The sequence below is a fragment of the Schistocerca piceifrons genome, unplaced genomic scaffold (genome assembly GCF_021461385.2).
Source record: "Schistocerca piceifrons isolate TAMUIC-IGC-003096 unplaced genomic scaffold, iqSchPice1.1 HiC_scaffold_570, whole genome shotgun sequence".
NCBI classification, from domain to species: Eukaryota; Metazoa; Arthropoda; class Insecta; order Orthoptera; family Acrididae; genus Schistocerca; species Schistocerca piceifrons.
The window spans coordinates 18,503-42,639 of record NW_025728811.1 but is presented as its reverse complement, the minus strand read 5'-3'; the positions used below and the strand labels follow the sequence as shown (position 1 = coordinate 42,639).

The 24,137-nt window shown below is 51.2% G+C and overlaps 14 non-coding genes across 14 annotated transcripts; 5 read left to right on the top strand and 9 right to left on the bottom strand.

Annotated features, from left to right (window-relative positions):
* The first annotated feature begins 4,974 nt into the window (after window positions 1-4,974).
* Window positions 4,975-5,046, top strand: Trnag-ucc. Its single transcript has one exon. It is a non-coding gene; the product is annotated as a tRNA-Gly (tRNA).
* Window positions 5,047-5,656: 610 nt separating this feature from the next.
* Trnai-aau lies at window positions 5,657-5,730 on the bottom strand. Its single transcript has one exon. It is a non-coding gene; the product is annotated as a tRNA-Ile (tRNA).
* Window positions 5,731-11,844: 6,114 nt separating this feature from the next.
* Window positions 11,845-11,917, bottom strand: Trnam-cau. Its single transcript has one exon. It is a non-coding gene; the product is annotated as a tRNA-Met (tRNA).
* A 375-nt stretch (window positions 11,918-12,292) lies between these two features.
* On the bottom strand, window positions 12,293-12,363 carry Trnag-gcc. The gene has a single exon. It is a non-coding gene; the product is annotated as a tRNA-Gly (tRNA).
* Window positions 12,364-12,703: 340 nt separating this feature from the next.
* Trnaa-ugc lies at window positions 12,704-12,775 on the top strand. Its single transcript has one exon. It is a non-coding gene; the product is annotated as a tRNA-Ala (tRNA).
* A 604-nt stretch (window positions 12,776-13,379) lies between these two features.
* On the bottom strand, window positions 13,380-13,454 carry Trnai-aau. The gene has a single exon. It is a non-coding gene; the product is annotated as a tRNA-Ile (tRNA).
* A 546-nt stretch (window positions 13,455-14,000) lies between these two features.
* Trnam-cau lies at window positions 14,001-14,073 on the bottom strand. Its single transcript has one exon. It is a non-coding gene; the product is annotated as a tRNA-Met (tRNA).
* A 2,264-nt stretch (window positions 14,074-16,337) lies between these two features.
* Window positions 16,338-16,409, top strand: Trnaa-ugc. Its single transcript has one exon. It is a non-coding gene; the product is annotated as a tRNA-Ala (tRNA).
* Window positions 16,410-17,001: 592 nt separating this feature from the next.
* On the bottom strand, window positions 17,002-17,076 carry Trnai-aau. Its single transcript has one exon. It is a non-coding gene; the product is annotated as a tRNA-Ile (tRNA).
* Window positions 17,077-17,622: 546 nt separating this feature from the next.
* Trnam-cau lies at window positions 17,623-17,695 on the bottom strand. Its single transcript has one exon. It is a non-coding gene; the product is annotated as a tRNA-Met (tRNA).
* A 2,261-nt stretch (window positions 17,696-19,956) lies between these two features.
* On the top strand, window positions 19,957-20,028 carry Trnaa-ugc. The gene has a single exon. It is a non-coding gene; the product is annotated as a tRNA-Ala (tRNA).
* Window positions 20,029-20,620: 592 nt separating this feature from the next.
* Window positions 20,621-20,695, bottom strand: Trnai-aau. Its single transcript has one exon. It is a non-coding gene; the product is annotated as a tRNA-Ile (tRNA).
* Window positions 20,696-21,241: 546 nt separating this feature from the next.
* On the bottom strand, window positions 21,242-21,314 carry Trnam-cau. The gene has a single exon. It is a non-coding gene; the product is annotated as a tRNA-Met (tRNA).
* Window positions 21,315-23,576: 2,262 nt separating this feature from the next.
* Trnaa-ugc lies at window positions 23,577-23,648 on the top strand. Its single transcript has one exon. It is a non-coding gene; the product is annotated as a tRNA-Ala (tRNA).
* Window positions 23,649-24,137: the final 489 nt, after the last annotated feature.

Sequence of the window (24,137 nt, the reverse complement as noted above, 5' to 3'; positions counted from 1 at the left end):
CCCTAAGATCCAGACAGTGGCGTTATTTTTCGTCCGCGGGAAAGCTTTGAAGTTAGGCACTATCACACGACGAACAGTCACAAGGTGAGGAGGCGTTCTATTAATGTGGGCGACCATTCGTTGACACAACCGCCATACCGTCGACACCGATGCACACTCAAAACGATGTTCCCGTGTGTCCACAGCACCACATCTACCACAGTTGGCAGAGGGAAGGAGATGAATGTCGGCAAGCCGCTGGTTCGTCGCTAGGGTGTTGTTGACGATCTTAAACCAGAGCGCACTCACATCCGACGGCAACACCGGGTTGTTGATGTTTGCCCACACGTTCACCCATTCCACTGTGGGGTTCCGGAACACCAGTTTATGACGCGGAGGTTGTCCAGTCAGGGCAACGTAGAGTCCGCGGGCGGTCCTGTGTCTGTCGGTAGCCGTTGAAAGAGCGTAGCTCCTCGTTAAAAAGTACTCCCGTATGTAGGACATCTTATACGGGATGGCCGCGAGAGAGACGGGCGCCGCTTCAGAGCGTGGGCGGTAGAGCTCCAGGAGTGCCGCGGTGCTTCCTGCCGGGTTGTCGGACTGCAGGGTGGCTGTCCGGTGGACGAGCAGAGCGCCGCATTTGCGTGGAACGTCGGTGAAACCGAGGCCGCCCAGCTGCCTGTCGATGACACAGGTCGAAGCCTTGACTTTAAAAATTTCATGCCGCCACAGGAGCCAGTAGACTGCCTGCGAAATCGCCCTCCCGATCGGCTTCGGAACACTAAGCAGTTGGGCGATGTACCACGCATTCGATAAGATGAATGTGTTAATGACAGCCACACGTTGATGTAAGTTGAGGCGGCGACCTGAGTGGCTGCGACATAGGGCCTTCACAGTGCCAAGAACGCGTCTCCAGTTTAAAACTTGCATTTTTTGTGGGCACGCTACAATGTCGAGTCCTAAAATTTTGTGGGTGCGCACAACACGGAACCAGTCCCGTTCAGCAGACAGTCCCCGACGACCCAGTGGTACCAATACAGTTTTCCGCACATTCAGAACGGCGCCAGAGGCACGTTCGTACAATATCAGAACATCACGAACTCTGTCCAAGTCATGTGCCCGCCCCATGAAAAGTCCCACGTCGTCAGCATAGGCAGCACATTTGAGAGAGACGTGACAGAGCTGGACACCTTCAATGATTCGACCGACTGCGCGCAAAAACGGGTCGAGCGCAATGACAAATAGGAGCATTGATAAAGGACAGCCCTGTCTGACGGATCTTGTAATAGGAATGGGCGGCGACTGCCAACCATTGATGACAATGACGGACGTCGCCGACGTTAAAAGATTCCGTATAGCATCGAGAAAGTGGCCGCCGAACCCCAGTTTTGTCATGACGGACAGAAGATAATCGTGCCCGATACGGTCGAATGCATTGGCAAAGTCGATTGAGAGAATGCCAGCGGACAGGTCATTAATGGCTGCGTACGCGACCACGTCTCGGTACGAAGCCGCAGCGTGAAAAATACTACGGCGTTGCACACCACACGACTGAAAGGGACTGATTATCTTGTCCATGAGCACACTGAGTTTCGTTGCGAGGCATCGTGCCGCCAGTTTATAGTCTGCATTTAAAAGTGTGATAGGGCGTAATGCCTCAACACGGCATGCTGTCGGTGTCTTCGGAATTAATATAATACGCCCTGCAACGAACTTCGAAGGGACAGCAGCACCACGAACAATTTCATTTATCATGATCGTCAATGTCTCACCGAAAATATCCCAATAAGCCAGGTAAAATTCGATGGGAAGGCCATCTGGACCTGGAGACTTCCCTCGACGACACGAACGCAACACGTCTTTCACATCGTCCCGTGACAACATCTCATCCAGTGACTGACGGTCAGATTCGGAGATGACAGTATCCAATTCATCTAACAGAAATGAACGTGCGACATCATCGGCAGCTGTCCGTCCGAACAACCTCTTAAAGTGGTCGGTGACGTGGGGAACGATCTCATGCTTCGCCGTGAGACGAGCACCAGTGTCCGTGATGAGGGTGGTAATGTCTTTCCTCCGCGCCAACCGTTTCTCGCGTGCCAAGTGGTAAAGCGTTGGCACTTCGTCAATGGTCTCACACTGCGGTCGGCTCCTGATCAGAACACCTTGTGCCTTGTGGAGGTGATGCTGGAGTATCTTGCTTTTAATTCTATTCAAACGTGCGCGTAAGTTTTGATCTGGCGCCACGGGCGCATCAAGCGCATCCTGGAGGCACTGCTGATAAAAGGCAATGGTGCGCCTCTCCCAAAATGACGCCTCCCTTGCATACCGCATCGCAACACTGCGCAACTGCGGTTTGGCTAGGTCGACCCACCATTGTAAGACCGAGGCATAGCTTCCCCGTTTTTCAGAACAAAACTGCCACACGTTCTGAATCTCGCAACGTAAACCGGCGTCAGAGAGATGACGGGTATTGAGTTTCCAAACACGGGAAGGGGGCGCCTGCCTATGTGCCAGTAATTGCACGTCACACACAACCCCGCAGTGATCGCTAAAAGCGACGGGATGTACCGCAACCCTATGAAGATAGGTTTGAAGCGGCCGCGACACATAAATGCGATCAATTCTGCTGGCACCGTTCGCATAAAAATGTGTGTATTGCGTCGTGGTAGGATGAAAATGACGCTAAACATCGATCAAGTCATTTGTCACAATTAGTTGGGAAAGTTCCGGGCACATGGTAGCCGTGGGAAATTGATCGGCTGCGGCAGTAACACAGTTAAAATCGCCGCCAACTACGACATTGCGGGTCGACGCAAAAAACGGAACCACATCTTGATTAAAAAAAACAGAACGTGCACGTTTATGATCAGTGCCACTCGGCGCGTATATATTAATAAATGTGACATCCTGGATCGTACACGTAAGTAAGCGGCCATTCGGTAAAAATTGAACGTTAGTTGGTTGCAATACAGTTTTATAAAGAACAGCGGTGCCACAAGTACCTTCAACGTTAATGTTATAGATGACATCATAACCAGGGACGTTATTGAAGCGCTTAACAGTAACTTCTTGGAGCAATGCCACGTCATAGCCTCCCAAAGTTAAAAAGTCTATAAAACTTGCTATTTTATGCGCAGCTATGATGCGATTTACATTGAGTGATAAAACTGAGAAGATCTTTAGATGTTGACGAGCGGCGGCCATTTAAAACACAGACACTCAAGCATTAGCAAGAAAAATGAGAAACGGAAGACGCAGATGCAGCGTCTTAAGCACACCAATAAAACTGTCAAGAAGCACTGCAACCCATTACGTAACTCGTGGACAATTCTGTGCAGAAAATTACTGTCAGCGTGCAGGAACAGCGTAACATAACGTCGCAGGTAAACGGGGCACGAATTACAACAGGTCCGCCGAAAGCCGCTAATGGGATCCAGGGTCGTCCTCCTCCTGCTTCCACCAGGGCGTCTCCGTTGGTCGGTCGGTCGGTTGGGCGCGACCACCAGCGGTGTCTGTGTACGTGGCCTCGTCCGCCTGTGTTGTTGCTGTACCGGCGGCCGACGTCGCCGAATGCCTGCGCGTGCGCTGCGGCAGCTGCTCGCTACTTTGCTCGCTTTTGCGCTTCGCAGCATGCGCACCCTGTTCGCGTGCCGTATTTAAGAACACCTTGAGATGTGCTGTTTGTTCCCTTATACGCTCCTGGCGCGCAGAGCTGTCAGAGGCAGGGGGGCACGATGTCTGAACTTCAGTCTCACTGCCACTCTCTGATACAGGGGTGCACGGCAAGTCATCTGACTGCTGACTCCTAGTACCCTTATTTTTATTTTTCTTTGTACGCCCTTTCCTCGGTGCCAGGGGAACCTCTTCAGGCGGCGGAGGCGGTGGTAAGGAGGTGTCCATCTCTTCCGAAATAGCAACTGGTGTATGATCCGAAACATCTGGGACCTCCTTAGCAACTGAATCCGATTCTACCACAGCCGAGGACAAAATGGGAGCGTCCTCCATTCGATCCTGTGGTGCGTCTGCAGTAACATTCACCTCACTTGGTACATCCTCAGCACGAATAGGGTCGGCAGGGCGGGGTTGTGATACAGTGCCCGCTACTATTTCACTCAGTAGTGGCACGAAGTGGCCACCAGTAGCCGCAACGTCACTACGTGGGAGCTGCACGGGTCGTCTACGGGGACAATCAACACATAAATGCTCAGTGGAATGACAAATTGAGCATGTGGGTGGCTGGCCGATATAAGTCACTTGAGCCCTACAGCCCGCAATCATTACGTAGGATGGAATGTGTTTCTTCAAGTCAATGCGGACACTACGTACTCCACTATTAACCTGGTACCGGTACGCACTAGACCACTTTTCGTTAACTACCGACAACACAACGCCGTACTGAGTGAGAGCACGTGCAATCAAATCATTGCCGCATTCAGGGGGCACATTAAATACTCGAACCGTTCTAACACCATAACCCGAGGGCACAATCTGCACATCACTGACTGTGCCATCGACATGCCTAAATTTACGCACTCCGCCAAATTTTTCAACAAATTTTTCACACATGTCGCCGGAAAAGAACTTCAAAAATAGCGAATATTGCGCGAAATCCAACTGAAAAGTGTCCACTAGATCTTCCGGGATTTTCAAATCTTCGAATATAAATTCGTGGATTTCAAAAGCGGTGGGCCGCAAAGCATTTCTATCGAACACAAACTGCGCAGTGTTTGCCCTAGTAACTGTCGACATGGTACTCACGTTGAAGAAACTTGAACACGTGGACCTCGAAACACTCGCTGAGCGCCGCCCCGCGATGTAAACAAAGCCGCAACCGCTCCGCTGCTCCGCGCGATGTGCGCGGATACGCTGTCCGAATGCGTCTGGATGTGCTCCCCTAGCCTGCCTCGAAATGCGCCTGCCAGGTACTATCACCTTCGGCCGCTGCCGACTGGCGGGAAGCCGACACAGCGCGGACGCGCGGCGCTCGCTTGTGCGGTGGTGGTGTAATGGTCAGCATAGTTGCCTTCCAAGCAGTTGATCCGGGTTCGATTCCCGGCCACCGCAGCAGGCTTTTAATTTCGCGTATGAGTACTTTTGCCACGCGCTCTTAAATTATTGTTTTTTCGCCCTCTTACTCGCTGCATACCAGCCCTTAGTGTGTCTCGACTTGTCTCGTGTCTCGACTTGTCTCGACTTTGCTCAGCTGACGCGAGAGCTGACGCTCTCAAATCGGCCTTTATCAAAACGACAAGCACGAGAAACGACTGAGAGAGGTAAGGAGAGGCGAGGCGATGGACACACAGCACGCCCCCTTCATTTCACGGTGGCGTCTCCCTGACCGAATCGGGCTGTAGCTCCGAAAACAAAGGAGAAACAAAAATAGGAAGTAAAAGTGCAAATAGTGCCCTGTGTTCCCATGCGCTCACCCGCCCAAGTACTGACAAGGGCCAAAGTTGTTACGCATCGGCAATCGGACATTTTCTTTCATTTTCTCTTTATCGGTTGAGAACCAGTGTATTCAAGATATTATGGCCATTGCCGAGTGAATGCTGTAGCGCTTCCCGACGAGTCGGGTTCGGATCCTCTGTCAACTTCCACGCAGGGTGATGATCTTTTGGTCATCACACTCGCCAGCTGAAATCGGCGCTGCCTTTTCGTAGTAGTAAAAGAGTAGTGGCCCGTGGGGGGATCGAACCCACGACCTTCGCGTTATTAGCACGACGCTCTAACCAACTGAGCTAACGGGCCTCGGCAGATGCAGTTGCTCAGCCCTACGCTGGAAACAGGTGGCATGAAGCCACACACCATTTGTATGGTCGTCGTGTGTCTGCTTCCCTAGTCTATATTCTGCTGACGGTCACGAAACAGTAGCTATATTGCGAGCAGGACGGCAAACGGCTGCTCGGACAGCTCAAACTTGCCACGATTCGTGTGGAAAAAATTCCGTTCCGGTACCGGGAATCGAACCCGGGCCTCCTGGGTGAAAGCCAGGTATCCTAGCCACTTTTTTTTTTTTTTTTTTTTTTTTTTTGCAGACACTCTACCACTCGAACGAATATATCTATTGAAAAAAATATTAAAGAATATCCACCACACAGCCACTTCAAAAGAAGTACAGTACTGAAATTAAAATCCTAAAACATGACTATATAATGTAGACTGCTGACTGAAATAAAGATTAAAACACGAAAACTTCAGTCCTGGTGTAGAGAAGAAACATACATAAAGGCGGCAAATCCAGAAACAGTATAAAAGAAAATGGCTCACACAGGTGACCTTAGCCAACACCCTCTCTTTCAAATGTCAGGCTAAGCATATTGGCAAAATCATCTCGGAGGCCTGGCAATCGCAAGCGCTGCCAGTAAGCAGTAAGCATGTACTGCCGAAACGCTAGGTGTCCATCCTCTTCATGACAACTGTTGACAAAATGTACGAAATGGCCAATCAACCACATGACGGTATGGAGCTTCGTCCGCGGAAAAAAGGAAGAATCGGGCCGGACGATGATGTCAATAGTATAAGCGGCTTCAGCAGACCTAGTGACAAAAGCAAGTTGTTTCCTGAGCCAACGCCAATTAGCAAGGTGCCCACAGCAGGTGAATCGATGTTCAAGGGTATCCAGGAGACCACACCGAGTACAGGTGTCCGTGTCAGAAAGACCAATACGGTGCAGTCGTACATTGGTGGGAACCAAATTATTTATTACCCTATACCACGTGGACGCCACGGCCATAGAGTGGATCGGCAGACTAACGTTCTTCCAGACGTTCCTCCAGGACACAGATGGAGACGCCAGTTCTATTGGATTGGGACCGGCCAGCCCCTCCCAGCGGGCAATCAAGCCCTTGGTCGTTGGCACCGGTCGCCGCAAGAAGACGTCACCGAGGTAACTCACCGCAATGTAAAATTCCCGAATGTGTTTCAACTTAAAATTTAGGCGTCCGACATCGACAGGTGGAGCAAGGCTCGCCGGACGCACAACAGTAAAAAGCCTGGATGTAATTGAAGTCACTTCTTGCGTAACAATTAGAGTCGTTCGGCGGACGTACAAAGCAGACGCCTTGCGAGTAATGTCAGAGAGGCCCAAGCCTCCGGAGAGACGCGGTTTCGTCATTACCCCGTAACGTAACTTGAATAGATGGCCCTTCCATATAAACCTGCTAGACAATTGGCGCAACCTTTTCGCCACCATCATGGGAAGTGGGAACAGCTGAGCAACATAATAAGCTTTACACAGAACGTAGGTGTCTAAAATTCTGACTTTTTGCAAAATGGTAGCAGAGCGCTGCTCATGGACCATCAGAGCCCCCTGTATCTTCTCGGTGACAGATTTCCAATTGAGAGCCGCCATTTTTAGAGGAGACCGATCAATGATAATCCCCAAGGACGTATGGCGATCGACAAAAGTGGCCCAAGGGACGTCAGCATCGCGAAATCCTCGAATATCAAGGAACTTACATTTACCCTGATTGAGACGCGCTCCAGAGACACGACAGTATGCATCAACTGCCCCTTTCAACAACGGGATATCATCACGTTGACGGAGGAGAACAACGACATCATCCGCATATGCCTTAACAGAGAGCTTCCCACCAGAGAGGGACATACCCTGAAGCTTGAGAGCAATAGTCCGAAGCAGCGGTTCCAGGGACAATACGAATAAAGACATAGAGAGCGGACTACCCTGAGGCACTCCGCGGCGGATAGCAATGGGCGGCGTCAGCTGCCCATTGACTGACACCCGAGCTGTTATTCCCCTATACAAATTGCCAAGAACACCACGTGATGAAGCGTTAAAACCTATTGTACCTAAAACACGATCTAAAAACACATGACTGACGTGATCAAAAGCCTTATAAAAATCAAGGAAGGCAAAGGCACAATGTACGTTTGTAACCGCCGCAACCGAGACAACATCCCGATATTCGGCTACTGGTGTCAGAATAGATCTATCATGAAAACAACATTGACGTGCACCAATCACACCCCGAAGCAGAGAAGACAACCGGCTATTGAGCGCTCTAGCAGCTGTCTTATAGTCAAAATTCAGCAATGTGAGCGGACGAAGATTGACAGCAGATAAACGACCAGAGGACTTCGGGATTAAAACAATTTTCCCTACTTTAAAATCGGCAGGCACATCCATCCCCCTGACAATCTCATTTAAAATCTGCGTAAAAATGCCACCCAAAAGAGGCCAAAAACGGAGATAAAATTCTTTAGGCAGGCCGTCTGGACCCGGCGATTTACTGGACGGAGAGCGAGCAATAAAATCGAAAACATCATCTACCTGGAACTCCCGGAGAAATTCGCCGTTCGCGTCAGGCGCGATCGTCGCAGTTAGATCCCCAAAGACATCATCCGAAAGAGACTCACCAGAATCATCGGCAGAATATAGACTAGTGTAATACTGATGAAGAGCACGAACCATTTCCTTCTGTGCAATAAGCTGTCGCCCATCATCCACCGTAAGAGAAGAGATGAAGGAGCGACGACGACGAGTCTGATGCCGTAGCAGGTGGTACAAGGATGTCAGTTCACCTTCAACAAGAGAGTGAGGTTTCGACTTAACTCGCAGACCATCCATCTGTCGTCGTTTAAGGCTCAAGAGCTTGGCTTTAATACGACGAACATCATGGATCCGCAGTGGAGAGGTACCCGCCGCGTCATATAGTTCACGCAGGACAGAGTAGTAATATTCATACGTGTTCTTAAAATCACGCGTCCTATCAGCACAGTAGAAAATCAAAGTCTGACGAATCTTGGGCTTGGCAAACGCAGTCCACCAAACCAGCAAGGAGGGGTATCGCGGGACAGAGCGAAGACATCGCTCCCACACGCCACTTATAACATCATCCATAGCACTGTCGGCAAGGTGGGAAACATTTAACATCCACTGGGAACGAGAAAGTTTTGCAGGTTGGCGACTAAGATTTACAGTTGCAGTAAAAGCACAATGGTCAGAAAAACTAGTAGGAATAACATCGACAGAAAGAATTTTATCACATAAAAAATCAGATAAATAGAATCTGTCGAGTCTACTGCATGAGGACGCGGTAAAAAACGTATATTTCACCAGGGTTGGATATTTGTGTTCCCAAACATCACGCAGATGCATCGTACGAACTAAGTCATGTAAATCACGGCAATAATTAAAATTGGGGGACTGGTCTGCAGGGCGTAAAACACAATTAAAATCGCCTCCGAGCAGGAGACTCCGAGGACTCTGGCGCAAAAGATAAATAAGCTCTTCTTTATAAAAGCGCGATCGAGCCACAGTGTGACCCGAACCAGAGGGGGCATACAAAACAACGAGGCGGAGATCAAAAAGACGACAACCAATCCCACGGCCAGAGTCAAGGAATTCAATGTCAGTAATAGGAATGCCCTCTCGAAAGAAAAGAGCAGTTCCTGTTGAATATTCCGGCGCGACATTAAAAACAGTTTGAAATCCAGGTAGAGAGAGATCAGAAAACAACACTTCCTGCAAAAACACTACGTCCGCACAGGCGTCGTAAATAAACTGCCGCAAAGAGGCAATGCGAACGTCGGACTCAATACGGTTAACATTTAAGGTAAGAAAGGTGTATGCTTGAACCATAGAGAGAAAAGCGAGAAAACAAATCACCTACACCGACGCACCAGCGTCACAGTCCATAGCAGGGGTGACGGAGGCATCCGAGGGAGGGGGACTGCTACCCCGTTCCGCGGATCCCTTACGTTTCGGTTTTTTACGAACAGCATTAACGTTCGGCTGAACGCGTAACTTGCGTCGACTGACGGGCAAGGAAACTTCAGCCGCCGGTGACGTAGGAGGGTCAAGTTCTGTATCCGACACCACCCGCGCCGGTCCACATGCGGGATCCGGGGTCGCGGGGGAAACATCCGACAAAACGGAATGGTCAACACCTGCACTAGCTTCCGGCAAACATGGACTGCATGGAGGCGAAACGTGAGCAGGAAGGTCCGAGGCCGCAGAGTTGGAAGGAAGCGGAGCAGCTCCGCTGGCAGAGGTATGGGGCAGCGAAGCAGGAAGTTGTCGCGGCTCCACTTGTTGTGACATCGAAGTCGGTTCGGAAGACGGCGCCAACAGGCCCGACCGACGACCCGACTCGAGAGAAGCTGCGTCGGAGGCCGGAGGGGCGCCAGCAGCCGCCACCGGAAACGCTACCTCAGGAGGGAAGGGAGCAGCTACAGTACACAGTGGCTCGGAGGATGCCGGTCGTTCGGACTGGGGCATCTCAGGGAGATCCTCATCCGTACTATTTCCATCGTGTGGGCGACGCCTCTTATTATTCAAAAGTGGCACACCCACCTGAGGGACAGACGGAACAACATCAGATTTAGCACGCAAAGGAGGAAATTCTGTATCAGGGGTGCGCAAAACCTGTGGCGGGGCGCTACTACCACTGGACTGTGCTACACCAAGAGCAGAACCACCTGCAACGAGGTCAGCGACCGTTAACTTGCGACGCTGTTCGAGAGAATTTTTTAAAACAAAAACTCTCCGCGGACAGTCGGTACGCACGTGACCACTTTCATTGCACAAAAAACAGGTGCCAACCTGACCACTATATGTTACATGGACATGATATCCACCGATCTGCATGTGAGATGGAATATTCTGCTTAACGTGCATTTCGACTGAACGAATACCACTGTAACATTGCAGGCGATGTTGGCTTGACCAGCGTTCAAGGCGAATGCTCTTTACATCACCATACTTCTGTAGACCCTCCTTAAGATAGACATTATCCACCTCCGGTGGAAGGTTGTAAACACGAACATTGGTATACGTGATGGAAGCATTGGAAAGCAGCACGGTACTTACAGAATCATCCCGATGCCGAAAGAGAACTTGATGACCATATTTAGAAAGAATTTTATCAACCTGAAGTGGGTCCATAAACTTAACAAAGAAAACATACAGTTCGGTATCAAAATAAGCAGTGTGCACCTGATCCGAATGAACACCAAAGGTATCTACCAACCAATCATGAATCTCAAGAGAACTAGGTTGCACATGGCGGGTTGACTTGTCAAAAGCAAAACTAACTGTAGCCTGACGAGGAATAACCTGGGACGACATTTTCAAAATATGCGGTCGAAACCGCTACACAAAAAACACTGAAATAAGGACAGAAAAAAAAACACAAGGTACGAAACAACGACGGAGAAACACTCACAGAAGTTGCAACACAACACGTAAACAAAAACGATAGTCCACTATACGTAACGCTACGGCGGAGCGGAAGACTAGGCACGTCCACACTGCACGGCGTCTAAAGCGGAACTAACCAACTGAGCTAACGGGCCTCAACGCGGACGGTTGCTCAGCCCTACGCTGGAAACACGTCGCATGAAGCCACACGCCACTTCTAGGGTCACCGTGTGTCTGCTTCGCCCGTCTATGTTCTGCTGGCGGTCACGAAACAGTAGCTGTACTGCGAGCAGGACGGGAAACGGCAGCACGCACTGCTGAAACTTGAGACGATTCGTGTGGAAAAAATTCCGTTCCGGTTCCGGCAATCGAGCCCGGGCCTCCGGGGTGATAGCCAGGCATCCTAGCCACTAGATCTCACCGGATTTGGGCGTCCGTTCGACGGATCGGATGGTCTCTCGCACCCTTCTCTCTTTGCGAACGTCATTGCGCATACTGGCTGGCAAGGCGCGCACCTCAAAAGTCTCAGAGCAATGCTTTTGGCTTCATGCTCTACTGGGAGAAGAGGAAAAGGAAAGCTGTCAGTATCAATAACAGGAAGTATAAATTTTCTCTCTGAAGCGTTGAAACGTTGTGGATAACAAACAAGAAATAAGTTCGAGCCCTAGCGACAGCACCACCGTGAGTCACAGAAAATTAAATGCCCCGGGTGAGGATCGAACTCACGACCTTAAAATTATGAGACTTACGCGCTGACTACTGCGCTACCGAGGCACGGGGCGGACCGTTGGTCCTGGGAACTGGGCAAGTAGCGTACCCATTGTTAGACGCAGAGATACACTACTTGGTGGATAACGTGTTCTGTTGCTACACGTGCATTGCCGGCCCAGTTGATTGTGGTGGTGCTGCAGCTTTTGCAACGATGGGCAGTACTCCCCGTCGTTCAAGTTCATTGCCTCGGAGGCACCTGGACACAGCAACTTGTGAGGCCAGGCCGACGCCAGTCCGCAGAACATGACGCGAGCGTCTGAGTGGGGAACCGCGCGTGCTGCGTTCTCGGTTCTTCTCAAGGGAATCCCGCTATACATTCTTGTGGATCGTGCATCTCAAGCGCGCAAGCCACACGGCACCGCGGGAAAAGCAAAACGATGCATCGGCCGGGAATCGAACCCGGGTCGCCCGCGTGGCAGGCGAGCATTCTACCACTGAACCACCGATGCTCAGACCAGTAGCAATCTTTCGCTGCTTCCCGAGCAGATGTCTCGAGATAACGTGGGACTGCCGTCAAGCGCCGTAGCATTCTGTCGAGAAAATGCTGCAGACGCTGAATCCTGCACTGTACTGCCTAAAAATGCCGCCAGAACGCCGTCCTCTGCGTCCTCTTGCGTCGCCGGCGCCGACTCTTGCCAAAGGGTGCGAAATGTGCATGGATACGCCGTGCGAATGCATCTGCATGTGCTCCCCTAGCCTACCTCGTAATGCGCCTAGGGCTACGATCACCTTCGGCCGCTGCCGACTGGCGGGAAGCCGACACAGCGCGGCGTGGGGGCGCCCGGTTGTGCGGTGGTGGTGTAAAGGTCAGCATAGTTGCCTTGCAAGCAGTTGATCCGGGTTCGATTCCCGGCCACCGCAGCAGGCTTTCAGCTTTGCGTATGAGTACTTTTGCCACGCGCCGTTAAATTAATGTTCTTTCTCCCTCTTACTCGCTGCAGACCAGCCTACAGTGTGTCTCGACTTGTGTCTCGACTTGTCTCGACTTTGCTCAGCTGACGCGAGAGCTGACGCTCTCCAGTCGGCCTATATCAAAACGACAAGCACGAGAAACGACTGAGAGAGGCAGGGAGAGGCGAGGCGGTGGACACACAGCACGCCCCTTCATTTCACGGTGGCGTCTCCCTCACTGAATCGGTCTGCAGCTGCGAAAACAAAGGAGAAAGAAAAATAGGAAGCAAAATTGCCAACAGTACCCTGTGTTCCCATGCGGTCACCCGCCCAAGCACTGACAAGGGCCAAAGTTGTTACACGTCGGCAATCGGGCATTTTCTTTCATTTTCTCTTTGCCGTATGAGAACCAGCGTATTCAACATATTGTGACCATTGCCGAGCGAATGCTGCAGCGCTTCCCGACGAGTCGGGTTCGGATCCTCTGCCAACGTCCACGCACGGCGATGATCTTTTGGTCATCACACTCGCCAGCTGAAATCGGCGCTGCCTTTTCGTAGTAGTAAAAGCCTACTGGCCCGTGGGGGGATCGAACACCACGACCTTCGCGTTATTAGCACGACGCTCTAACCAACTGAGCTAACGGGCCTCGACGCGGACGGTTGCTCAGCCCTACGCTGGAAACACGTCGCATGAAGCCACACGCCACTTCTAGGGTCACCGTGTGTCTGCTTCGCCCGTCTATGTTCTGCTGGCGGTCACGAAACAGTAGCTGTACTGCGAGCAGGACGGGAAACGGCAGCACGCACTGCTGAAACTTGAGACGATTCGTGTGGAAAAAATTCCGTTCCGGTTCCGGCAATCGAGCCCGGGCCTCCGGGGTGATAGCCAGGCATCCTAGCCACTAGATCTCACCGGATTTGGGCGTCCGTTCGACGGATCGGATGGTCTCTCGCACCCTTCTCTCTTTGCGAACGTCATTGCGCATACTGGCTGGCAAGGCGCGCACCTCAAAAGTCTCAGAGCAATGCTTTTGGCTTCATGCTCTACTGGGAGAAGAGGAAAAGGAAAGCTGTCAGTATCAATAACAGGAAGTATAAATTTTCTCTCTGAAGCGTTGAAACGTTGTGGATAACAAACAAGAAATAAGTTCGAGCCCTAGCGACAGCACCACCGTGAGTCACAGAAAATTAAATGCCCCGGGTGAGGATCGAACTCACGACCTTAAAATTATGAGACTTACGCGCTGACTACTGCGCTACCGAGGCACGGGGCGGACCGTTGGTCCTGGGAACTGGGCAAGTAGCGTACCCATTGTTAGACGCAGAGATACACTACTTGGTGGATAACGTGTTCTGTTGCTACACGTGCATTGCCGGCCCAGTTGATTGTGGTGGTGCTGCAGCTTTTGCAACGATGGGCAGTACTCCCCGTCGTTCAAGTTCATTGCCTCGGAGGCACCTGGACACAGCAACTTGTGAGGCCAGGCCGACGCCAGTCCGCAGAACATGACGCGAGCGTCTGAGTGGGGAACCGCGCGTGCTGCGTTCTCGGTTCTTCTCAAGGGAATCCCGCTATACATTCTTGTGGATCGTGCATCTCAAGCGCGCAAGCCACACGGCACCGCGGGAAAAGCAAAACGATGCATCGGCCGGGAATCGAACCCGGGCCGCCCGCGTGGCAGGCGAGCATTCTACCACTTTTTTTTTTTTTTTTTTTTTTTTTTTTTTTTTTTTTTTTTTTGGCCTCCCAACTCCCCTTATAGCCCTCCTTACTCTCACCAAAATATGCCTTCTTCGGCGAGCTTCATCGCTATATTTGCTGGACTGTCGAACTTCGTGGAACAGTGGTATAACTTAAAACAAAATCATCTTCTGCTCAGTTAGTGTGGTGTCTTCTTCCACAGAAAAATGGAGAACTAAGAAAAATTTTATCGCGGAATTCGTGGACGGTCTTCTTTCCTCCGCTGGTTCAACTCTTCTGCTCGTAGTTCAACTAAACTCATATTCCGCTTAAAAGAAAAATATATTGTCCCTCCTGACTAACGTCAGTCACTCCGATGTAGCAGAGAGTTGTTACAAAACAGGTGGCAACGCAGGACAACAGCACAACATGACAGTTTATGTCGATGTGTGCATCACACGAAAGAAACAGAAATCACAGGAAAGTAATAAAATGAAATCGCGACAGTCCGGAAACAGAATTTAAGAGATTGGAAAAAAAACACTCCTGCAACTATGAATGTTCCACACAAACAGGCTGTATCTTCTAAAATACCCATGAAGTCTTGTGAACAAAATAAAATTCCTCAAAAGTAAAAGGACATTCCTCCCTTGGAGATAAAACCAGAACGACCCGTAGTGTGGGTGTGGCACAAGTCACCAACCATAACGCAAATAAAACAAAGAAAAGAAGGAAAAAGAAAGTAAAAATAGAACGCGTCAGCTCAGTAAATCTCAGTTCAAGGTGTTTGCCGCAGTTCCATTTCATAGCCGTAATCCAAGGCCGCCTTCAAAAAATTCGCAAACAGTTCGCGAAAGTGAACGCAATCCTTCAGTGTCATATACTGGGCCCACAAATAATCCAGGTAAATCACAGTATCAGTGACGGCCATATCGATAAGGGCATAAATCGTATGCCCTAAGATCCAGACAGTGGCGTTATTTTTCGTCCGCGGGAAAGCTTTGAAGTTAGGCACTATCACACGACGAACAGTCACAAGGTGAGGAGGCGTTCGATTAATGTGGGCGACCATTCGTTGACACAGCCGCCATACCGTCGACACCGATGCACACTCAAAACGATGTTCCCGTGTGTCCACAGCACCACATCTACCACAGTTGGCAGAGGGAAGGAGATGAATGTCGGCAAGCCGCTGGTTCGTCGCTAGGGTGTTGTTGACGATCTTAAACCAGAGCGCACTGACATCCGACGGCAACACCGGGTTGTTGATGTTTGCCCACACGTTCACCCATTCCACTGTAGGGTTCCGGAACACCAGTTTATGACGCGGAGGTTGTCCAGTCAGGGCAACGTAGAGTCCGCGGGCGGTCCTGTGTCTGTCGGTAGCCGTTGACAGAGCGTAGCTCCTCGTTAAAAAGTACTCCCGTATGTAGGACATCTTATACGGGATGGCCGCGAGAGAGACGGGCGCCGCTTCAGAGCGTGGGCGGACCACTGAACCACCGATGCTCAGACCAGTAGCAATCTTTCGCTGCTTCCCGAGCAGATGTCTCGAGATAACGTGGGACTGCCGTCAAGCGCCGTAGCATTCTGTCGAGAAAATGCTGCAGACGCTGAATCCTGCACTGTACTGCCTAAAAATGCCGCCAGAACGCCGTCCTCTGCGTCCTCTTGCGTCGCCGGCGCCGACTCTTGCCAAAGGGTGCGAAATGTGCATGGATACGCCGTGCGAATGCATCTGCATGTGCTCCCCTAGCCTACCTCGTAATGCGCCTAGGGCTACGATCACCTTCGGCCGCTGCCGACTGGCGGGAAGCCGACACAGCGCGGCGTGGGGGCGCCCGGTTGTGCGGTGGTGGTGTAAAGGTCAGCATAGTTGCCTTGCAAGCAGTTGATCCGGGTTCGATTCCCGGCCACCGCAGCAGGCTTTCAGCTTTGCGTATGAGTACTTTTGCCACGCGCCGTTAAATTAATGTTCTTTCTCCCTCTTACTCGCTGCAGACCAGCCTACAGTGTGTCTCGACTTGTCTCGACTTTGCTCAGCTGACGCGAGAGCTGACGCTCTCCAGTCGGCCTATATCAAAACGACAAGCACGAGAAACGACTGAGAGAGGCAGGGAGAGGCGAGGCGGTGGACACACAGCACGCCCCTTCATTTCACGGTGGCGTCTCCCTCACTGAATCGGTCTGCAGCTGCGAAAACAAAGGAGAAAGAAAAATAGGAAGCAAAATTGCCAACAGTACCCTGTGTTCCCATGCGGTCACCCGCCCAAGCACTGACAAGGGCCAAAGTTGTTACACGTCGGCAATCGGGCATTTTCTTTCATTTTCTCTTTGCCGTATGAGAACCAGCGTATTCAACATATTGTGACCATTGCCGAGCGAATGCTGCAGCGCTTCCCGACGAGTCGGGTTCGGATCCTCTGCCAACGTCCACGCACGGCGATGATCTTTTGGTCATCACACTCGCCAGCTGAAATCGGCGCTGCCTTTTCGTAGTAGTAAAAGCCTACTGGCCCGTGGGGGGATCGAACACCACGACCTTCGCGTTATTAGCACGACGCTCTAACCAACTGAGCTAACGGGCCTCGACGCGGACGGTTGCTCAGCCCTACGCTGGAAACACGTCGCATGAAGCCACACGCCACTTCTAGGGTCACCGTGTGTCTGCTTCGCCCGTCTATGTTCTGCTGGCGGTCACGAAACAGTAGCTGTACTGCGAGCAGGACGGGAAACGGCAGCACGCACTGCTGAAACTTGAGACGATTCGTGTGGAAAAAATTCCGTTCCGGTTCCGGCAATCGAGCCCGGGCCTCCGGGGTGATAGCCAGGCATCCTAGCCACTAGATCTCACCGGATTTGGGCGTCCGTTCGACGGATCGGATGGTCTCTCGCACCCTTCTCTCTTTGCGAACGTCATTGCGCATACTGGCTGGCAAGGCGCGCACCTCAAAAGTCTCAGAGCAATGCTTTTGGCTTCATGCTCTACTGGGAGAAGAGGAAAAGGAAAGCTGTCAGTATCAATAACAGGAAGTATAAATTTTCTCTCTGAAGCGTTGAAACGTTGTGGATAACAAACAAGAAATAAGTTCGAGCCCTAGCGACAGCACCACCGTGAGTCACAGAAAATTAAATGCCCCGGGTGAGGATCGAACTCACGACCTTAAAATTATGAGACTTACGCGCTGACTACTGCGCTACCGAGGCACGGGGCGGACCGTTGGTCCTGGGAACTGGGCAAGTAGCGTACCCATTGTTAGACGCAGAGATACACTACTTGGTGGATAACGTGTTCTGTTGCTACACGTGCATTGCCGGCCCAGTTGATTGTGGTGGTGCTGCAGCTTTTGCAACGATGGGCAGTACTCCCCGTCGTTCAAGTTCATTGCCTCGGAGGCACCTGGACACAGCAACTTGTGAGGCCAGGCCGACGCCAGTCCGCAGAACATGACGCGAGCGTCTGAGTGGGGAACCGCGCGTGCTGCGTTCTCGGTTCTTCTCAAGGGAATCCCGCTATACATTCTTGTGGATCGTGCATCTCAAGCGCGCAAGCCACACGGCACCGCGGGAAAAGCAAAACGATGCATCGGCCGGGAATCGAACCCGGGCCGCCCGCGTGGCAGGCGAGCATTCTACCACTTTTTTTTTTTTTTTTTTTTTTTTTTTTTTTTTTTTTTTTGGCCTCCCAACTCCCCTTATAGCCCTCCTTACTCTCACCAAAATATGCCTTCTTCGGCGAGCTTCATCGCTATATTTGCTGGACTGTCGAACTTCGTGGAACAGTGGTATAACTTAAAACAAAATCATCTTCTGCTCAGTTAGTGTGGTGTCTTCTTCCACAGAAAAATGGAGAACTAAGAAAAATTTTATCGCGGAATTCGTGGACGGTCTTCTTTCCTCCGCTGGTTCAACTCTTCTGCTCGTAGTTCAACTAAACTCATATTCCGCTTAAAAGAAAAATATATTGTCCCTCCTGACTAACGTCAGTCACTCCGATGTAGCAGAGAGTTGTTACAAAACAGGTGGCAACGCAGGACAACAGCACAACATGACAGTTTATGTCGATGTGTGCATCACACGAAAGAAACAGAAATCACAGGAAAGTAATAAAATGAAATCGCGACAGTCCGGAAACAGAATTTAAGAGATTGGAAAAAAAACACTCCTGCAACTATGAATGTTCCACACAAACAGGCTGTATCTTCTAAAATACCCATGAAGTCTTGTGAACAAAATAAAATTCCTCAAAAGTAAAAGGACATTCCTCCCTTGGAGATAAAACCAGAACGACCCGTAGTGTGGGTGTGGCACAAGTCACCAACCATAACGCAAATAAAACAAAGAAAAGAAGGAAAAAGAAAGTAAAAATAGAACGCGTCAGCTCAGTAAATCTCAGTTCAAGGTGTTTGCCGCAGTTCCATTTCATAGCCGTAATCCAAGGCCGCCTTCAAAAAATTCGCAAACAGTTCGCGAAAGTGAACGCAATCCTTCAGTGTCATATACTGGGCCCACAAATAATCCAGGTAAATCACAGTATCAGTGACGGCCATATCGATAAGGGCATAAATCGTATGCCCTAAGATCCAGACAGTGGCGTTATTTTTCGTCCGCGGGAAAGCTTTGAAGTTAGGCACTATCACACGACGAACAGTCACAAGGTGAGGAGGCGTTCGATTAATGTGGGCGACCATTCGTTGACACAGCCGCCATACCGTCGACACCGATGCACACTCAAAACGATGTTCCCGTGTGTCCACAGCACCACATCTACCACAGTTGGCAGAGGGAAGGAGATGAATGTCGGCAAGCCGCTGGTTCGTCGCTAGGGTGTTGTTGACGATCTTAAACCAGAGCGCACTGACATCCGACGGCAACACCGGGTTGTTGATGTTTGCCCACACGTTCACCCATTCCACTGTAGGGTTCCGGAACACCAGTTTATGACGCGGAGGTTGTCCAGTCAGGGCAACGTAGAGTCCGCGGGCGGTCCTGTGTCTGTCGGTAGCCGTTGACAGAGCGTAGCTCCTCGTTAAAAAGTACTCCCGTATGTAGGACATCTTATACGGGATGGCCGCGAGAGAGACGGGCGCCGCTTCAGAGCGTGGGCGGACCACTGAACCACCGATGCTCAGACCAGTAGCAATCTTTCGCTGCTTCCCGAGCAGATGTCTCGAGATAACGTGGGACTGCCGTCAAGCGCCGTAGCATTCTGTCGAGAAAATGCTGCAGACGCTGAATCCTGCACTGTACTGCCTAAAAATGCCGCCAGAACGCCGTCCTCTGCGTCCTCTTGCGTCGCCGGCGCCGACTCTTGCCAAAGGGTGCGAAATGTGCATGGATACGCCGTGCGAATGCATCTGCATGTGCTCCCCTAGCCTACCTCGTAATGCGCCTAGGGCTACGATCACCTTCGGCCGCTGCCGACTGGCGGGAAGCCGACACAGCGCGGCGTGGGGGCGCCCGGTTGTGCGGTGGTGGTGTAAAGGTCAGCATAGTTGCCTTGCAAGCAGTTGATCCGGGTTCGATTCCCGGCCACCGCAGCAGGCTTTCAGCTTTGCGTATGAGTACTTTTGCCACGCGCCGTTAAATTAATGTTCTTTCTCCCTCTTACTCGCTGCAGACCAGCCTACAGTGTGTCTCGACTTGTCTCGACTTTGCTCAGCTGACGCGAGAGCTGACGCTCTCCAGTCGGCCTATATCAAAACGACAAGCACGAGAAACGACTGAGAGAGGCAGGGAGAGGCGAGGCGGTGGACACACAGCACGCCCCTTCATTTCACGGTGGCGTCTCCCTCACTGAATCGGTCTGCAGCTGCGAAAACAAAGGAGAAAGAAAAATAGGAAGCAAAATTGCCAACAGTACCCTGTGTTCCCATGCGGTCACCCGCCCAAGCACTGACAAGGGCCAAAGTTGTTACACGTCGGCAATCGGGCATTTTCTTTCATTTTCTCTTTGCCGTATGAGAACCAGCGTATTCAACATATTGTGACCATTGCCGAGCGAATGCTGCAGCGCTTCCCGACGAGTCGGGTTCGGATCCTCTGCCAACGTCCACGCACGGCGATGATCTTTTGGTCATCACACTCGCCAGCTGAAATCGGCGCTGCCTTTTCGTAGTAGTAAAAGCCTACTGGCCCGTGGGGGGATCGAACACCACGACCTTCGCGTTATTAGCACGACGCTCTAACCAACTGAGCTAACGGGCCTCGACGCGGACGGTTGCTCAGCCCTACGCTGGAAACACGTCGCATGAAGCCACACGCCACTTCTAGGGTCACCGTGTGTCTGCTTCGCCCGTCTATGTTCTGCTGGCGGTCACGAAACAGTAGCTGTACTGCGAGCAGGACGGGAAACGGCAGCACGCACTGCTGAAACTTGAGACGATTCGTGTGGAAAAAATTCCGTTCCGGTTCCGGCAATCGAGCCCGGGCCTCCGGGGTGATAGCCAGGCATCCTAGCCACTAGATCTCACCGGATTTGGGCGTCCGTTCGACGGATCGGATGGTCTCTCGCACCCTTCTCTCTTTGCGAACGTCATTGCGCATACTGGCTGGCAAGGCGCGCACCTCAAAAGTCTCAGAGCAATGCTTTTGGCTTCATGCTCTACTGGGAGAAGAGGAAAAGGAAAGCTGTCAGTATCAATAACAGGAAGTATAAATTTTCTCTCTGAAGCGTTGAAACGTTGTGGATAACAAACAAGAAATAAGTTCGAGCCCTAGCGACAGCACCACCGTGAGTCACAGAAAATTAAATGCCCCGGGTGAGGATCGAACTCACGACCTTAAAATTATGAGACTTACGCGCTGACTACTGCGCTACCGAGGCACGGGGCGGACCGTTGGTCCTGGGAACTGGGCAAGTAGCGTACCCATTGTTAGACGCAGAGATACACTACTTGGTGGATAACGTGTTCTGTTGCTACACGTGCATTGCCGGCCCAGTTGATTGTGGTGGTGCTGCAGCTTTTGCAACGATGGGCAGTACTCCCCGTCGTTCAAGTTCATTGCCTCGGAGGCACCTGGACACAGCAACTTGTGAGGCCAGGCCGACGCCAGTCCGCAGAACATGACGCGAGCGTCTGAGTGGGGAACCGCGCGTGCTGCGTTCTCGGTTCTTCTCAAGGGAATCCCGCTATACATTCTTGTGGATCGTGCATCTCAAGCGCGCAAGCCACACGGCACCGCGGGAAAAGCAAAACGATGCATCGGCCGGGAATCGAACCCGGGCCGCCCGCGTGGCAGGCGAGCATTCTACCACTTTTTTTTTTTTTTTTTTTTTTTTTTTTTTTTTTTTTTTTTGGCCTCCCAACTCCCCTTATAGCCCTCCTTACTCTCACCAAAATATGCCTTCTTCGGCGAGCTTCATCGCTATATTTGCTGGACTGTCGAACTTCGTGGAACAGTGGTATAACTTAAAACAAAATCATCTTCTGCTCAGTTAGTGTGGTGTCTTCTTCCACAGAAAAATGGAGAACTAAGAAAAATTTTATCGCGGAATTCGTGGACGGTCTTCTTTCCTCCGCTGGTTCAACTCTTCTGCTCGTAGTTCAACTAAACTCATATTCCGCTTAAAAGAAAAATATATTGTCCCTCCTGACTAACGTCAGTCACTCCGATGTAGCAGAGAGTTGTTACAAAACAGGTGGCAACGCAGGACAACAGCACAACATGACAGTTTATGTCGATGTGTGCATCACACGAAAGAAACAGAAATCACAGGAAAGTAATAAAATGAAATCGCGACAGTCCGGAAACAGAATTTAAGAGATTGGAAAAAAAACACTCCTGCAACTATGAATGTTCCACACAAACAGGCTGTATCTTCTAAAATACCCATGAAGTCTTGTGAACAAAATAAAATTCCTCAAAAGTAAAAGGACATTCCTCCCTTGGAGATAAAACCAGAACGACCCGTAGTGTGGGTGTGGCACAAGTCACCAACCATAACGCAAATAAAACAAAGAAAAGAAGGAAAAAGGAAGTAAAAATAGAACGCGTCAGCTCAGTAAATCTCAGTTCAAGGTGTTTGCCGCAGTTCCATTTCATAGCCGTAATCCAAGGCCGCCTTCAAAAAATTCGCAAACAGTTCGCGAAAGTGAACGCAATCCTTCAGTGTCATATACTGGGCCCACAAATAATCCAGGTAAATCACAGTATCAGTGACGGCCATATCGATAAGGGCATAAATCGTATGCCCTAAGATCCAGACAGTGGCGTTATTTTTCGTCCGCGGGAAAGCTTTGAAGTTAGGCACTATCACACGACGAACAGTCACAAGGTGAGGAGGCGTTCGATTAATGTGGGCGACCATTCGTTGACACAGCCGCCATACCGTCGACACCGATGCACACTCAAAACGATGTTCCCGTGTGTCCACAGCACCACATCTACCACAGTTGGCAGAGGGAAGGAGATGAATGTCGGCAAGCCGCTGGTTCGTCGCTAGGGTGTTGTTGACGATCTTAAACCAGAGCGCACTGACATCCGACGGCAACACCGGGTTGTTGATGTTTGCCCACACGTTCACCCATTCCACTGTAGGGTTCCGGAACACCAGTTTATGACGCGGAGGTTGTCCAGTCAGGGCAACGTAGAGTCCGCGGGCGGTCCTGTGTCTGTCGGTAGCCGTTGACAGAGCGTAGCTCCTCGTTAAAAAGTACTCCCGTATGTAGGACATCTTATACGGGATGGCCGCGAGAGAGACGGGCGCCGCTTCAGAGCGTGGGCGGACCACTGAACCACCGATGCTCAGACCAGTAGCAATCTTTCGCTGCTTCCCGAGCAGATGTCTCGAGATAACGTGGGACTGCCGTCAAGCGCCGTAGCATTCTGTCGAGAAAATGCTGCAGACGCTGAATCCTGCACTGTACTGCCTAAAAATGCCGCCAGAACGCCGTCCTCTGCGTCCTCTTGCGTCGCCGGCGCCGACTCTTGCCAAAGGGTGCGAAATGTGCATGGATACGCCGTGCGAATGCATCTGCATGTGCTCCCCTAGCCTACCTCGTAATGCGCCTAGGGCTACGATCACCTTCGGCCGCTGCCGACTGGCGGGAAGCCGACACAGCGCGGCGTGGGGGCGCCCGGTTGTGCGGTGGTGGTGTAAAGGTCAGCATAGTTGCCTTGCAAGCAGTTGATCCGGGTTCGATTCCCGGCCACCGCAGCAGGCTTTCAGCTTTGCGTATGAGTACTTTTGCCACGCGCCGTTAAATTAATGTTCTTTCTCCCTCTTACTCGCTGCAGACCAGCCTACAGTGTGTCTCGACTTGTCTCGACTTTGCTCAGCTGACGCGAGAGCTGACGCTCTCCAGTCGGCCTATATCAAAACGACAAGCACGAGAAACGACTGAGAGAGGCAGGGAGAGGCGAGGCGGTGGACACACAGCACGCCCCTTCATTTCACGGTGGCGTCTCCCTCACTGAATCGGTCTGCAGCTGCGAAAACAAAGGAGAAAGAAAAATAGGAAGCAAAATTGCCAACAGTACCCTGTGTTCCCATGCGGTCACCCGCCCAAGCACTGACAAGGGCCAAAGTTGTTACACGTCGGCAATCGGGCATTTTCTTTCATTTTCTCTTTGCCGTATGAGAACCAGCGTATTCAACATATTGTGACCATTGCCGAGCGAATGCTGCAGCGCTTCCCGACGAGTC